At 43.5% G+C, this 15,620-nt stretch overlaps 1 protein-coding gene across 2 annotated transcripts in view; it reads left to right on the forward strand.

Annotated features, from left to right (window-relative positions):
* Nucleotides 1–663: 663 nt before the first annotated feature.
* Nucleotides 664–15,620, forward strand: part of SLC4A4 (solute carrier family 4 member 4) — a 351,418-nt gene continuing 336,461 nt past the window's right edge. For both annotated transcript variants that reach the window (XM_026510000.4, XM_048211820.2), the window contains exon 1: nucleotides 664–1,310. The gene's annotated coding sequence lies outside the window, so the exon portion shown is untranslated. The remainder of the gene's footprint in view (nucleotides 1,311–15,620) is intronic.

Below are 15,620 nucleotides of genomic sequence, written 5' to 3' on the forward strand. Positions count from 1 at the left end.
TGGGTCACTGATATATTATTAGTATTATTTGCTTAGCAAAGGGTACTTAAACCTCAATAATTAGCCTTAGGAACAGAGTAAATACAAATAATAATTTTGTACTCTCAAGAAAGGTCCCTTGGAGGGCTAAAGATGTTTCTCAAACTGCCTGAGGAAGACAGAAACCATCAGTGACATAAGGACAAGGTTGAAAACCGTGCTCTCCCCAGACATCCTCTGCTAAAGGTGAACGGTGACTGTGTGCCGGTAGCACTCTCTCCACCTAGACGCCGCAAGTTTTATAAAGTAGCCTCAAGAGTGATCTGGGGCTAGGAAACGCAAGCAACTTCAGTTCTGCCCGAGAGAATAGGCTGTCCCCAGCGGGGAACTGCTGTGGCTAGGACAAAAAGCTGGACCCAGCCGCTAGCTCAGGGCGTGAGAGAGAAGGAACCCAGGAAGGCGAAGGCAGCCCGTCGGGAGCCGAGTCCTTGGCCAGTTCCAGGCGGGCGCCGCGCGCAGAGCCCGAGCCCCCGGCGGAGGCGGTGCGGCCCCAGGCCCCTCCCCGCCGCCGCGGATGCCCGGGCGGCTGACGCTGAGCAGCGGCCCGGAGCGGTGGGGGCCGGGCGGCGCGAGCGAGGGCAGGGCAGGGGGCCGGCCGAGGCCACTCGCGGCTTTAAATATGGATCGCGGGCTCGCGCTCGTGGCACAGCCTCCGCCACTGCCGCCTTTCCCGATTCCCCGTCCCCCAGCTCGCTCCCGAGTGGTGCCCGGGTCGGGCACCACTGCTGCAGTGTTAGTTACTGGCAAAAACATCGGAGATCCCCATAAATATGCAGAAGCTGCAGAAGGCAAAGTAGAGTAGACGCCCGCGCTCTCACACACTCGCTCGCCCCGCACCACGCGGGCCGTGTAGACATCTCCCCCTCGCGCCACCTTCTCCCCCTTCCTCGTGGGCCGTTCGGGTGCCAGCCCTGCTTGCTCCGAAGACCCTCCCGCCCCAGCGCCCTCGCCCCGTCCTCGCCTCCCTCCGCCCCGAAGCGTGCACCCACCCAGGCGGCAAAGTTGTGACTACTTGGGCGCGGGTGGCTTGCGCCCCGCTCGATCCGCGCCTCGCGCCGACAACTTCCCGCGGCTCGGCCCCGCCGCGCCCCGGGCCCGCGCCTGCGGGGATCCCGCGGGCCCCCAGCCTCCAACCCCGGCGGCGCGCCGGGCAGCGCTTCTGTGGCCGCGGCGGCTGTGGTGGCAGCGAAGGCGGCGGCGGCGGCAGCGGCCGCTGCAGCCCCACACTCCGCCGCCAAACTGGAGGAGCGACGGAAGGCGGACCCCAGGAGGTGAGCGCCCGGCCGGGGCAGCGGCGGGGAGAGTCGGCCGAGGCCCCCGCGTCGCGGCGCCGGCGCAGCGGGCGCAGGGGCCGGTCCCAGAGGGCGCGCGGGCGGCCTCGGCGCACTCGGGGGAGGGAGAAAGAGGTCAGTTGCGGGCCGGGCATCCCCTGGGCTGGGCGCCGGCGGAGTGTGGACGCTGCTTCCGCGGAAAAGTACTCCCCCCACTCCTTCTTAGCGTTTAGAGGAGCAGTTTGAGCAGTCCTGTTTCTCCCCCACTGTAGATCCTCCTGCGTGTAACCAGGCGTTGTTGCCCGGACTGTGGGGCCAGTGTACGCGGCGGGCTGGGCTCCGGCGCAGTGACACGTGTGTTCCTGTGAGCCTGGGTGGTCCCAGTGTGGCCGGGCACCTGCCACACACACATCCCCAAACCCACCAATGGTGGAGGCCTGGGGACTCTCGGTACCACCGAGACCGCGGCCCCCACTTCACTGCCCGCTCCGGGACGGAGCATTCACATCTCTCCCTGGCACACCGAAAGCGGGGGGTGAGTCAGGCAGATTCTCTGCAAGTGGCACACACACAATTATTTGCAATGGATTTGGAAGAGGGAGGACGAGGTTAACTGGGATTTCTCTTGGCCGGCGACAGTGGAGCTCTTCCTCAGGTACTGGGCAGCATGTGCGTCTTGGCAAGGAGTGGTGATTTCTTTTTTCTTAAGTGCATTTTACCCAGCCCTTGCCAGTCCGTTAATAACAGTCACCAAAGAAAGGCAAGAGTTGGGAACCACATCAGCAAACTGCAGCAAGCACCGCAAGGAAAAAAGTTCTTTAAGAACAAAAGAACAACGACCACCACAACAAAAAACAAACAAAAACCACAGCAAACCCAGAACTTGACTTGAAAGATGGAGAAGGAAGCCATTCTACCTCTGTCCTACCATCGTAAAATATTTTTTTTTTGTTTTTCCAGTTCCTTGTGAAACTTTTTTTTTCCATCACTCATTCCTTCTCAGGGCCTTACCTTCTCAGCATAATTCCCCGAAGCAAGGTCTTTCCAGTCTTGACAATGAAGAGAAGTTAACCACTTTGCTTTACCCTCTTCACTTCCTTTCCCATTTCACTTCAGCGTTGGAGAAAATTGCTCCTAATGGGAAATCATGAACACTGAGTTGTACTAAACACACATTGTCTGAAATCCTGGAACAGTTCCTTTCCTGAGAGACACTGCATTGTACAGGATTTCCCTTTTTTTCTTGTATCTGGGAGTTGGACGTAGACTATTACCTGAATTAAAGTGTACATTGCCCATTGGGGTTTATTTTTATTTTTTTCATTTTGATTTGAATAGCTTTTTCAGTGCAGTTAAAACAGTATTTAGTAGCGCCTTCAAACCAAGGTAATGTCTTTGGAAAAGGTTTGTAAGAGCTCTGGCATTTAAATTGGCATTTAAATAATTTTCATGATCATTGTAGGACTTTGTTGAGGTTGTTAGCATAACTTCATTCAAAGGAAGCATGTCTGCTTATTTTTCTATAGTTTTAATAACAGAAAAAAACTTTTACTTTCATTTTAAAATTAAATATAGTGATAGGCTTTTGCTCTCTTTCTATGAAATCTGGAAATTGAATTGTTTTATCTCAGAGTCTCTGGTAAGATGACACAAAAACTCCCACAAATGTGGACAGAAAGGAAAGTAGTACTCTTCGTAACTGTTGAGACAGGACATTTATAAGAATGGGATGGGAGGGATAAGATTGGATATTTGGATAGTTCCAGGCTTGTCTACCTTTGAGAAAAAAGAAAACTAAGAAACCCCTCCCCCAACATTGTGTATGAGTGTTTTCAAAATGGGGTTTTTAGTATCATTTAATGTGTTGAGGTCATTCTGGAGACTTGCTAGTTAACATATATAAGGCCCCTTAGCCAATGAAATTGACAGGATGTACTCTGAGTTTATAATGATGTATCTCTTTTAGTTTATTTTCTCAGCAGTTCAGAACTTTACATGTTTGTTAGTGTTACTATTTTAGTCTTTTAAATGATGAGCATAAATTTGGAGTTTGCAATAATGTGTGAAAAGAATACAGGGAATCATTTAGAGAAAAAAATGTGATAGAAATCGGGTTAACTTTGGGACAACTTCCAGCATGGTCTGGTGGTAATTTCATTTTTCACTGAGCCCTGGCAAGTACAATTTTGAGGTTCTGATCCTTTGTTCTGATAACAAGAAAGATAGCCTGGCCATACGCTTGCATTGTAAAGAAAAACACAACACTTAAGGAAAGGAAATACACATTAGCTGGTGAATCATGTAGATAATCAGGTTTCTTTGCTTGCCTCTGAGGGCGCTGCCGTCCAGGAGGACTGCTACTGTTAAGGGAGAGCGCCCTGAGGGAATTCACTGCCCCTCAAGTAAGTGCAGCTAAAGACTTCAGGACTCGCCTCTCGGAGGTTCTTTGTAGTCACTTTTAATAACGTGCTTACAGTTTAAGACCAAGATTGGGAGTGGAAAGAAAGAACTGAGAAGAATTTAATGACCGTGAAAGTTTCTAAGTACTTTTTCCTGATTGCTAAGTGGAGAGAATCAGTGTCCATGATTTGATGGGACAAAGGAAGCTCTAAGCAGAGCACAGCTCAGTTCTCACTGTCCACGCAGTTTCTGAGGCCAACCTGTGATTTATGAAATTTATGTCTTTTGGGGGAGTCATGTAGCAAAATGGATAGTGTAGGAACATCCAGGAAGTTAGTAAGACTTTGCAAAACGGGGTCTTGTTACTTTCAGGATTTTTTTCATTTTTGCAGAATGCAGAAATTTTAAGGGAAGGGAAAAATAATGTTTCTTTCATATATGGTCAGGGGTAAGTTGTAGTCCAAATATATTTTGCCTTTCTCCCAGTAGCTCCACATTTGATATGTTTGAGTCACAGAAAATATGCTACTGTCCTTCTAAAGATGATATTTTATATCCCTGCGGTGCCTGCCTTAGTTATTTTTCCTGTAGTGGAGATGGCTTTTCCTGACCTACCCTTTTACTCATTTCTTTTGTATGATGTACATTTACACACACACACGCACACATACACACACAGCTACTCGTTTGTAGAGATGACTGATTTTATTTTACCTAAAGCCATATTTATGACTGTCATAATGATTTTGTGTCAATGACTTTGTTACATTTCTCTAGTCATAGCAGTACAGTGGCTTTTCAAACAAGACATCAAAAGGACAGGCAGCTATGAATGGTGATGGATTTATTTACCTGCTGTGGCAAAGAAGAGATGAAACTTTGTTTTTCCAGTCTTTTCATGATGTTCATAATCCTATTCCTTATTGATCTTACTTGCCTTTGAGTTAAGTTATATATTCAAAGAAGATGGTGGTAGAAATAGGTTTGGTGAAACCCTGTGTATCTTCAGTTGTTTTCGTAAGCCAAGACATCATCTTGTTCTTCTTCCCTACAAATTAAGTAGATGTAAGGGATTATTACGCTCGTTGAAAAAAAATGAGGAAACTAGGCACAGAGTACTTTGTATGCTTTCCTTTTTTTTTTTTTTTTGGTATGCTTTTCTTAAACTAAAGGGAAAATTATTGGTGGAGGTGGGGATGAACCTTTTCTCTTTGAACTAATGATACCTATGTATTGAATGACTGTCATCAAATGAATGAATGTTGTTTTAGTCACAGCTGAAGATACTAAAGCTGATAAATGTTTATCTTGCTTTGAAGGGACGGTTCTGGTCCCTGTTAGTGATTCTGCTCAGCAGCAGTGCCCATTGGCCTCGACTTTATTTCCTGTTCATTGGTGCCAGGGGGCGTTTCACTAATGAAGAGTGTTCAGTTTGTGTGGAGCAATTTTAACTACAGTTTTTAAGACTTAACTTTTGCTTTTCATGGAGAGTGAATACAGAAGGAAGTTACATGAAATTAGGATGTTAAAGGAAATAAATAACCACAAACAGATAGTTTGGGATTATTGTGTAGGAAAAAGCTATCCTCAGTTTAACTTAAATTTTTGTCTTAGAATCCTTAAAAAGGTTTTAAATAAAACTTGTAGTAGTATACTTTTGGGGGAGTTTAAAAATCAAAATTATTAAAAATACAAAATGAGGACGGAATATATTGTCTTTAAAACTGATGTAACGTTCTATGAGTGATACAACTAGGAAAGTTCTTCATAATGTTGTGTATAAGAAGTCATTTCTTTTTTTTTTTTTTTTGAACTATGTTTATCGATTGATAGTGTCCTTTATACTATTTGCAAACAAGTAAACTTGTGGGATCTGGACTTCTGTGTTAGTTCTAGGTTTGGCCTAGAGGTTAGTATTCACTTATAGGGTTCAGTAACAAACTTCAGCTATTTGGAACTCCTATATTTGGCATATTCTTCAGCAAAAAAAGCTTCTGAGTGGGCAACATAAAGGGTTTCAAAAATACATTGAAGAGGATTCACTTTACTCATAGGAGAGCCTTCAGAATCTGTTTACTCCTAATTCACATACAGTTCTAACATGGCTGATTATGGCATTTCTAATCCCATAGCAAACACTGAATTACATATTAGAAGACAGGCATGGCCTGATATTGGCAGCTACATGAATAACATTGGAAAGTGCCAGGGGACCGATTGGTAGTAAAGGAAGAGGTAGATCAAGCAGTAAAAGCCGTTGTAGGAATTGCAGCACACACAGTGGCGAGGACTATTGAGGTGTGCCCCGGTAGGACCACTTTATTGTACTCTCTTCTCCCTCTCTCCCTGAATTTCTTCCTTTCTTTTTGCTCTCCTACCCGTTTCTATCTTATCTTTATCTATCATCTATCTATCCATCCATCCGTCTAAAGCTTTTATTGAAATATAAAACGTATAGAGAAATGTGAGCATGTTGTTGAGATATAAGTAAACAGCTGGGTGACTTACCTAAGTGAATACACCAAGACCACGATATAGACCATTGTCAGCAGCCAGAAGTTCCCCTTCCCCCCCCCAGGGCGTGATTTCCCCGCAAGGATAACGTCTCTCCTGACTCTGAGACTATAGGCTCTCAGTATCTATTATGGCACTTTCTACCGGAGTAGATGCGGTGCATCCTTGTATCTGGCTTCCTTCGCTCCGCACTATGTCTGTGAGATGCGTTTGTGTGTGCGTGGCGGCAGCTTCTCGTCGCTGCTCCGCAGTATTCTGCTTTAGGAGAATGCCACAGGTTAGTCATCATTTTGCCCTGGATGGGCATTTGGATCGTTTCTCGGTTTTGGCTACAATCAATAGTGCTGCTGGAACATTCTTACGTATGTCTTTTGATAAACATGTGGGAATAATAGTGCCTTCCTTCAAAAGTGGTACCAATTCACACTCCTACTAGCATCTTACAAGTGTTTTGGCTACTCCACATCCTTACAAACTGCTGGTCTTATCTTTTTTATTTTAATCATGTAGGTGGATGTATAGTTATTTCACATTGTGGTTTTAACGTGCATTTCCCCAAGTATCTTTTGTTCCTTTTCATATGTTTATGGGCTGTAGTCATTTGTGAAGTACTTGTTCAAGTTTTTTGCTCATGAAGTTTTTGTCCAGTATGTTATACCAAGCAAGAAAGTCTTTAATATCTAGGAAGTAAACTTCTTTTATTTGTTTAGAAAACTCAGATAACCATAGACACTCATTCACCAGTGTTTCCGTATAGTAAGTAAAATAAATGGGTGAAGATATTAAAAACACTTTGAACTTGTAAATGTCACAACCTGGATTTGTGAAACCCTGTCCTTAAAAACACAACACAAAACAAAAACCCACCAACTTTAACACAACACTCACAAACCTGCAGAACTTGTCTTCAGTGCTTAACACAAAAGCAAAGCATTTTGTAACTTAGTGTTGCCCAGTGACCAATAGAGATATGCATTTGGAAGATAAGGGTTAAAGACCCAGCTCTCTTATTTGCTAGCTATTTGATTTTGGGAATTTAAAAAATGATCTTTCTTTCTTTTTTCATTATTAAAATAATTGTAAAACCTAGCTCGCAGAGGTGTTATGAAGGACAGAAGTGATTGTTCTGAAACCTTGTTCAGAACTGTAAATGACTATACATATGTTAGTTATTATTGTTGTTGCTGTGTTCTACAACATTCCTGACTCTTGAGTTGAATGGTGCCAGCACCGAGAGCAGTTCCTGACATATTAATAAATGTTTGTTGGCTGAATGAATGAACAACACTTTTAAGTGTCTTTTTTGAGCTGTTCCCCTGAGTGATCCAAACTCAGAAAACATTTTTTCTCTAGGACTTTTACTTCTTATTGCTAAAGTTGAGTTGGGAACAGGGTTTATTAAACATCAGCTTGAAAAATTGAATCTAATAGCCAGCAGTTTGAGATCACCCGTTTCACTGTATCACTCATATCAACTTTATGCCCCAAGTAACACACATAGGACCTGGAGAACCCTTGAAAATGATTACAGTGCTCTTCTCCCCGTGGGTGATCCCCAAAAGCTTACACACTGAATATTTTTAGCTTCTATAATTAGAATGCTGGCCAACAAATTTCCAGATTTAAAATATTGTCGTGGCATCTCTAGTGCTGATACCTTGGAAACCATATTTCATGAAAAATTGAATGTTTAAGGATGAATAATAGCTGAAAACTGAAGCTTGTAGAGAGCCTTTTCAGCTTAATATGGATGAGGCATTTCCCACATATGTTGATTATAATGTCAAAAGCAAACTTGCAGCGTAAACCTTATAAACATTTGTGTAAAGCAACAATTGAAAGGTCCGGATCCTCAAGTACTGTTTGACTTTGACCTTTATTTTCTTCATCTGAAAAGAGGTTTAGGCCAAATATTTATTTCTAAATTACATAGAATTAAACTTTGTATGATTTTTGTTTTGGAGGATTATAACATAAATAATAGTAGGTAGCCCCTTGCAAAATCAGGCCTACAGCAGTAGAACTTGGATTGTGATGTGGAAATCTAATTAGATTTTTTAACCCAAAGACTGATTTTCTTTTCCTTTTATTTGAGGGTGGTGGTTGGTGTTGCTGTTGTTCTTGTTTTTCTTTTGAGAGCTGGTGGTGGTCTTGATTGGTCGGCTCTCATCATTATCAGAGTACTGAGTATATAACATATTACCTCAGAATAGCAGTAAGCCAGTCTGCATTTTTGAGGATGTTTACATTTCAGGTAGCATCCCTCATATATGCTTAACCCAAATGTGGTTGCTTTCGTGTGATTTAGTGGAAAAATGGAATCATCTGGTATAGTAGACAGCTTTTGTTTTCTGTTACAGACAAAATGCTATGGAAAATTGAAATACATACAAAGGGTAATTATGGTGAGCCTTGTGAAACTACTGTTTTAAAAATAGTGAATTTCAGAAAACATCTTCTGTTCTGGGTGCTTTCATTCCTGTGAGAAGTTAAACTGGGTCGTTATAAAACAAAAGCATCCAGGCCTGTCTGGCAATTGCTGTGTTAAATGCTGGAAGCAAGGCTCCTCCCCTATGGTATCTACTCCGCCCAGGAGACTTTTTGAAAAACAGTGGTGCTAGGACTGGATTTAGGGAAGAGCGACTATTTAAGGAATAGGATCATGACAGTAATATCTAAACTGATATCCCATGGGCCCGGGCTTAGCTCTTCCATTGCTCTGACGCTCTTCAGTTTGGAAATCTGTTATCTAAATGGCCCGCTGGGAATCCTTCTAATGTCTTTAATACAAACCAGGTTTTTGTACCTTCTCCCCTAGAATGATCATAAATGAAGTTCTGATCCCATTGTTGGGTGAAACGTGTTTGCTCAGAGTGAGGGCTCCGTGGGCTCATCAGGCAGAGTGAAGGTTGAGAGGACCTTGAGTGACGATGGCTGCGCCCCGGGGACCCTCCCCGCGCGCGCGTGTTCCGTGCTCACTGCAGCTGCAGCGAGACCTCAGTACAAGTGCTGCACACATTCCTTCATTCCTTTGACCTCTGGAGACCATGGCCTTAGGAATGTGTGATGAGCGCTCACGATGTTCGCCGAGGATGGACCTCGTGGTAGGAGATTGCTGAAGTAGTGATTACGATCGCCTTCAGAAAATTGCTGAGCGCGAACACATTAAGCAGAAGCACACAGCTCACACGTTTGCACTTTTTACAAGTTGAGCTCCTTTGCCAGGGATAGAAGGCAGCTAGGAAAGGTCTTAAAAGATTTAGATAAATGGGAGCAGATAATTTCCCTTGAAAAATACATTAAGAAATGAAACAAAACGCCCGTCCAAAAACATCAGAAGAAAATATGGTTCAGGCACTCACAAGTTTTTCCTGCCAAAACTTGAGGCAGTGGCCTCTACCTTGGAACCACTTTGTGGCTAATTGCTCTGCACTGCCCTTCGTCTCACGTGTGTGCATGTGGTCCCACACTGTAGGCTTCCTCACTGTGGCAACTGTGTCAGAATGTCCTTCGTGGTTTGTGCAGTGGCTAGCATATGAAGTAGTGAATACTTATTTAGCAGAAGGATACTTAGTCACTTAAAAACCCTGGGCAGACCGATCAGAGATGCTCAGTCATTATACACAGCTTTATTTGAACTCTAGTTCTTCTAGAGAGTTCCTCCAATGGAGTAGCTCTGATCACTGCTGTCAGGTCTTTCACATATTTCTTGTGAAACTTGCGGTCATGAAGTTTGGAATCCAGTAATTTTGGTGGTGAAACTTTGTTTTTAGGGTTTGTGATGTGTTACATAGTTCCTTGGAAAACTTAACCTCACTTTTCTTTTTAGATATATTTCACCTGTTCTCTGAATTGGACACAGTTTATTTACTATTTTTTTTTTGAGATTAAAAGTGAGTTGTTATTGGTGAGGAGGGAACAAAGGGGAACCCTCTTGCACTGTCGATGGGAATTTAAACTGGTGCAGCCACTCTGGAAAACAGCATGGATGTTCTTCAAAAAGTTAAAAATAGAACTACCCTGTGATCTAACAATTGCACTACGAGGTATTTACCCAAAGATACAAAAATACTAATTTAAAGGGATACGTGCCCCCCCCCATTGTTCATAGCTTTATATACAGTAGCCAAATTATGGACATAGCCCAAGTGTTCATCAACTGATGAATGGATAAAGAAGAGGTAGTACATATACACAATGGAATATTACTCAGCCATCAAAAAGAATGAAATCTTGCCATTTGCAATGACCTGGTTGGAGCTAGACAGCATCATGCTAAGTGAAGTAAGTCAGTCAGAGAAAGACAAATACCACATGATTTCACTCATGTGGAATTTAAGAAACAAAACAAATGAGTAAAGGGAAAAAAAAAGAGAGACAGGCTAACCAAGAAACAGACTCTTAACTATAGAGAACTGAGGGTTACCGAAGAGGGGGTGGGTGAGGGATGGGTGAAATAGATGATGGGGATTAAGGAGGGCACTTGTGATGAGCACCAGGTGTATGGAAGTGTAGAATTGCTATATTGTACACCTGAAACTAACATTACACTGTGTTAGCTAACTGGAATTTAAATAAAAATTAAAAAAAATAAAAATGAGTTGTTAGTCTCAAAAATTTTTTTTTGAAATAATTGTAGGCTCACAGAAAGCTGCAAAAATATAGTACAGTTTTCATGTAGACTTCCCCCATCTTCCCCTGAGTACTGCTTTTAAGGTTTTAAAAAGGCTATTTACCTAAAAAGATTTATAAGGAATTGCAGTTTTTATGCCTTCTCTGAAGAATATATAGTAGGAAAAAAAAAAGAATATATAGTAGGTATTGTAAAAAATGCAGAATTAGACACCTCTGGTGTTATCTGGATTTCAGGTGAAAAGCTGCTCCTGTGGTAGGCAGGGGGAGAGTCATTCATGTGTTTATTCACTTCTGTGAATTTGGCGTTTGCCTCATTCAAATAAACTTTTGTATTATATTTAACTAGGAAGTTTTAAATCCAGATATTCTCAGAAAATCTCTGGAAGATATAAATATAAATGAGAGGAAATAGATATCTTTAATGGTGCTAGTATTGGGGCACCATGATAATATTGGATTTTATGTAATGGTGAGAGAATATCATTGTACTATATAGCTATATGTTAGGTGTATATTTCCCTTATGTGCCTTACAATGTATTCAAATGCACAATATATTGAGACATTTTAGAATAGATGTTTTATTATATATACATTATACTATTTCCAGTGAAATCTCAATGTTTCACTATTCTTTACATTGATAAATATTACATTTGGATATATATTTAAGTTCAGTTATTACATCTTAATAGGGATCTTCTAATGCTGTATGTCTGTGTTCATCCATGTGTCTGAACCTTATGCTGTCTTACCTAGAATGTTCCCTCGGAGGCTAGGTCTTGCACTTGAGACAGATTTAACCGGGGGGAGGTCTAGGGAAATGTGCTGCATATCATGAGAATAAAGGAGTGTCTTTCAGAGAACAGACAGAAGTCTGTTTGAATGCTTATAATCTTGAGCAGTGAAGTCTGAAAGGAGACCTCACAACCTAATGTCATGAACATTAGACCCCAAATCCAAGAACACCAGAACTAGGAGGACCACTTACAACTTCGAGAAATAGGTTTAACATAAATCAGTTTAAATTTATGTAGCAGATATTTAATGTGAGCAGTTTTTCATTCCAGGAGGAGAAAAGGCTTTTTCAAGAGGAGAAGGTCCAGAACGAATCTTTGGGGTAGAGTAAGTATTCATACAGTTATAAAGAGAATATGGATATTTTTGGTAAATAGACATTTTTGGATGGTATTCTCTCTTTTTACCCAGGCTTTCTCACAGCACTTTGCTTATGTCACTTATCATTTTGTAGAATAATTTCTTGTTTTTTGATGTCACTGAATGTTGGTCTATAGATTGTGGGTGTGACCTCATACAATGTTTCTTATAAAGATTACCTACCTCAGCTGTCTTATCTCAGTTCTAGACCTTGACCAGAAGGCACAAGTATAAGTGCGTTGTTACACATGAGGTTAAAAAGTGATCAGATCATTTAGACCTCCTTGTAAAATTTCCCTGAATCAAGACCACACCTTGCTGCTGATAAAATGAAATTGGATGTTATTTCTGAATTGAAACCAATGCCTTTGGTGCTGGGTTCATTTGGGATAATTCCACTAATTGAAATAGTTTGCTTTCCCAATTAATTGTCTTTTATTTTGTGCAGGTTTAAAAACCATTGTGTTGGATGATTTTCTTAGGTGTAATATTATACTCATAAATAGTGTGGAAAGTCCAATGCCATATATTTGTTTGACCCACAGCTTTTAGCTTCTGTTATGGAAGGACTCTAGTATATGGGCTTGAATAACACAGTGTCTTTTATATAGACGCAGAGAAGCAGGAAAAAAAACAGGCTAGAGCATGTGGCCTAGGCTTCAAGCAGGTTGCTGCTTGAGTCAGGAGCTGGTGGAATAATGTCTTAGGTTTTGTAGAGATAGTGAGGGATTCATTTCTAAGGTAGGTATCCACATATGGGATCTATAGAACTCTGATGACTTGGGAACTGCGAGGGGATGGTGTTAATGCTGAAAGTGCGGGCAAGTAGGTACCGTGAATTGCAGAGTCTGTGGAATCAAGAGGAAATAATATTTAAGGAGACTATTTCTGGGAAATTGTGAATCTGCTTAAATTGCAGGAGTGGTCTATTTATCTACTGTCATTAGAGTATATTCACTTTAATTGAATTTTCCCATAACTGAAGCTTACCTAATTAAGTGTCCAGACTAAAATTGTCTTAAAATATGTTTCTGATGTACATCAGTCCCAAATAAATTGCACTTATCACCTTTCTTAACAAGACATACTTTCCCCTTTTTGCTCATCTCTCACGGTCATCATTATGGAATTCGGCAAAGCTCTTAGGGCCGCAGGCGCTGAAGCCATAGCTCCTAAGCCAGGTGTTCCCATATTGTTGTGTTTTATACATTGTTGCGCTTATCTTTTATGTCGCAAAGAGGATGTCCTAGCTGTGCCTTCACAGGGCTTACGGGTCTCCCTGTTTTCCTACACGATGGGCAGTGATCCCGCAGATACCTGTTTTATGAGTTGAACCTGAGGAAATGCGGAGGCCGGCTCGGAGGGGGAGAGGGCGAGAGTGGGAGGCCTGACGCCGGCAGCTCCCTTGCAGCGCCCCAGGGAGGAGGCCTTAGCCGTGGCGGGAGAGAGGCTGGAAGACCCGGCCGAGCTAGTGCGAGAGGTGAGCTGTGACAGAGCTGCTTCGGGGTGCAGGGGGCAGAGAGCGGCTCTGGGCTGACGAGCCTGAGGCGGTGGTTGTGTGCGTCCGTGGCGTGGAGGCTTGGCGCGTTTGGAGACCTGCAGAGAGTGGCCTGGGCAGGCAAGTGGGGTTCTGAACGAGTCTTTGGCCGTCAGGGAGCAGCCCGAGCAGAAGGACATGGAAGGACTGGTGATGGGCAAGGCTGACAAGAGCCCAGGAGTGACTGGGGGCTTCGAGAAGATGCTGAGAGGCTGCAGTCAGTCACGCCTGCTGAGACCTCTGCGCCTCGCGGCCGTGGAGGCTCGTGGAACCTCCCAGGGAAGCGGATTCGTGAGTCAGCGTCGACTGTCAGGATCTCCCCGAGTTGGTTCTGAGCGCGGACTCCGGAGCCAGAGTGTCTGGGCTGGAACCCCGCGTCCACGCGGTCTGAGGTGAGGTTCTGGGGAGGCACTTTCCGATGGCGCAGGAAGTTGACTGGTGTGGCGGGGTGGCCCCCGCGAGGGAGCAGGCAGCTGGATTGGGCAGAGGGAAGTGAACCACCGCCATCCCATAGCCACAGGGGCCTCCAGGGATCCCACCGGGCTGCCCGGGAAGCCCTGCGGAGCCCGCCCACTTGGAGCTAAGGGAGCCCACGTGGCCCAGGCAGGAGATGTGGGCCGTCCTGCGACGGGGGCGTGACCAGGGTCAGGTGGCTCTCTGCGTGCGGCTAAGACCGTTTCCGGAGCGAGACCGCGCGGAGCTCGGTCGGTACCGACCCTGGCCCTGGCCCTGGCCCGGGAAGCACCTGCGTTGCCCAGGGGAGATGTGAGCCGTGCGCCTGGCACCCACAGACTCCGTGCCTCATGACTCGGGCGACTCCGTGCTTGCAGTTCTTCATGCGACCCTACCTCATTTTATTCCGGGGGTTTAAGTAAGTTAATATATGTGAAATGCTTAGAAAAGGCCGTAGCACCTAGTGAGCATGATTCAGGTGTTAGTTATTGCGCGCATACCGAGCTTCATCAGCTCCACCGTCCCCTCTAATACGGCTCTTTTAATTCACTATGAATTGGACGGCTAATGCTCATTATTAATTTTTTTCTAATTTTCTTTGCAAGGGAAAACATCTGACAGTAACTTAGTAAGAAATCATTCGAGGTACCATGTACCTTTGCTGAGTGGACTTGGGGAATCATTCAGTAAAAGCCTTTCATGACCAGGTGGTAGCGTCCATCTGAGAAGGTCCTCGGAGTCTTGGGCTGTCTTTCCTGTCACTCCGGTTCTAGATCCTAACGTTGCAACATAGGACAATAAATACGACACTGCCATTTAATTAAATTGCTTCATTTCTTTAACATTTCAGAATCATTCTTTTCACTATTTCAGCGTTAAAATTCTGTAAATATAGAGCAGATCACCTGGAGTGTTTTAGAAATTTGGTTTAGATTCAAAGTAATGTTCTCATGGAGGCTCAGTCCTTGCCAATTCATTTCTTACTCATTTGGGGACATGTCTAATTCCTTTGGACACTTTTTCTCTTCTTCATATTCATATGGATGGAAAACATTTAATTTGAAATGACTCGCCACCCCCATATGGCAATTGTATTGTTTATTTTTTTTTGAAAGATTTTATTTATTTATTTGACAGAGAGACAGCCAGTGAGAGAGGGAACACAGCAGGGGAAGTGTGAGAGGAAGAAGCAGGCTCCCAGCAGAGGAGCCTGATGTGGGGCTCGATCCCGGAACGCCGGGGTCATGCCCTGAGCCGAAGGCAGACGCTTAACGACTGGGCCACCCAGGCACCCCTGTATTGTTTATTTTTAAGGAACTGTCTGATGGTCCTGTTAACATTAAAGCAGAGATAGTTAAGATGTATGCCTCCAAATACTTCTTTAAGACATAAAAATGTGCCTATTTCTTCTCTTTGTACCAGCAGCCCATTATTAGCATAATAAAGCCAGTAGAGCAGAAGATACACTATGGTACCTCCTTTGAAAGAATTTTTTTTAGAAGGGACTTTTCTGGATCCATTTTCCTCTTCAGTTTTAGGTTCCTTCTAGATACTCTTTTCTTTTAAAGGATGAAAACAATTATTTGTTCAAAGAATGAAAAACAGTTTATCTAC

Source organism: Ursus arctos, unplaced genomic scaffold (assembly GCF_023065955.2).
Source record: "Ursus arctos isolate Adak ecotype North America unplaced genomic scaffold, UrsArc2.0 scaffold_9, whole genome shotgun sequence".
Lineage (NCBI taxonomy): Eukaryota > Metazoa > Chordata > Mammalia > Carnivora > Ursidae > Ursus > Ursus arctos.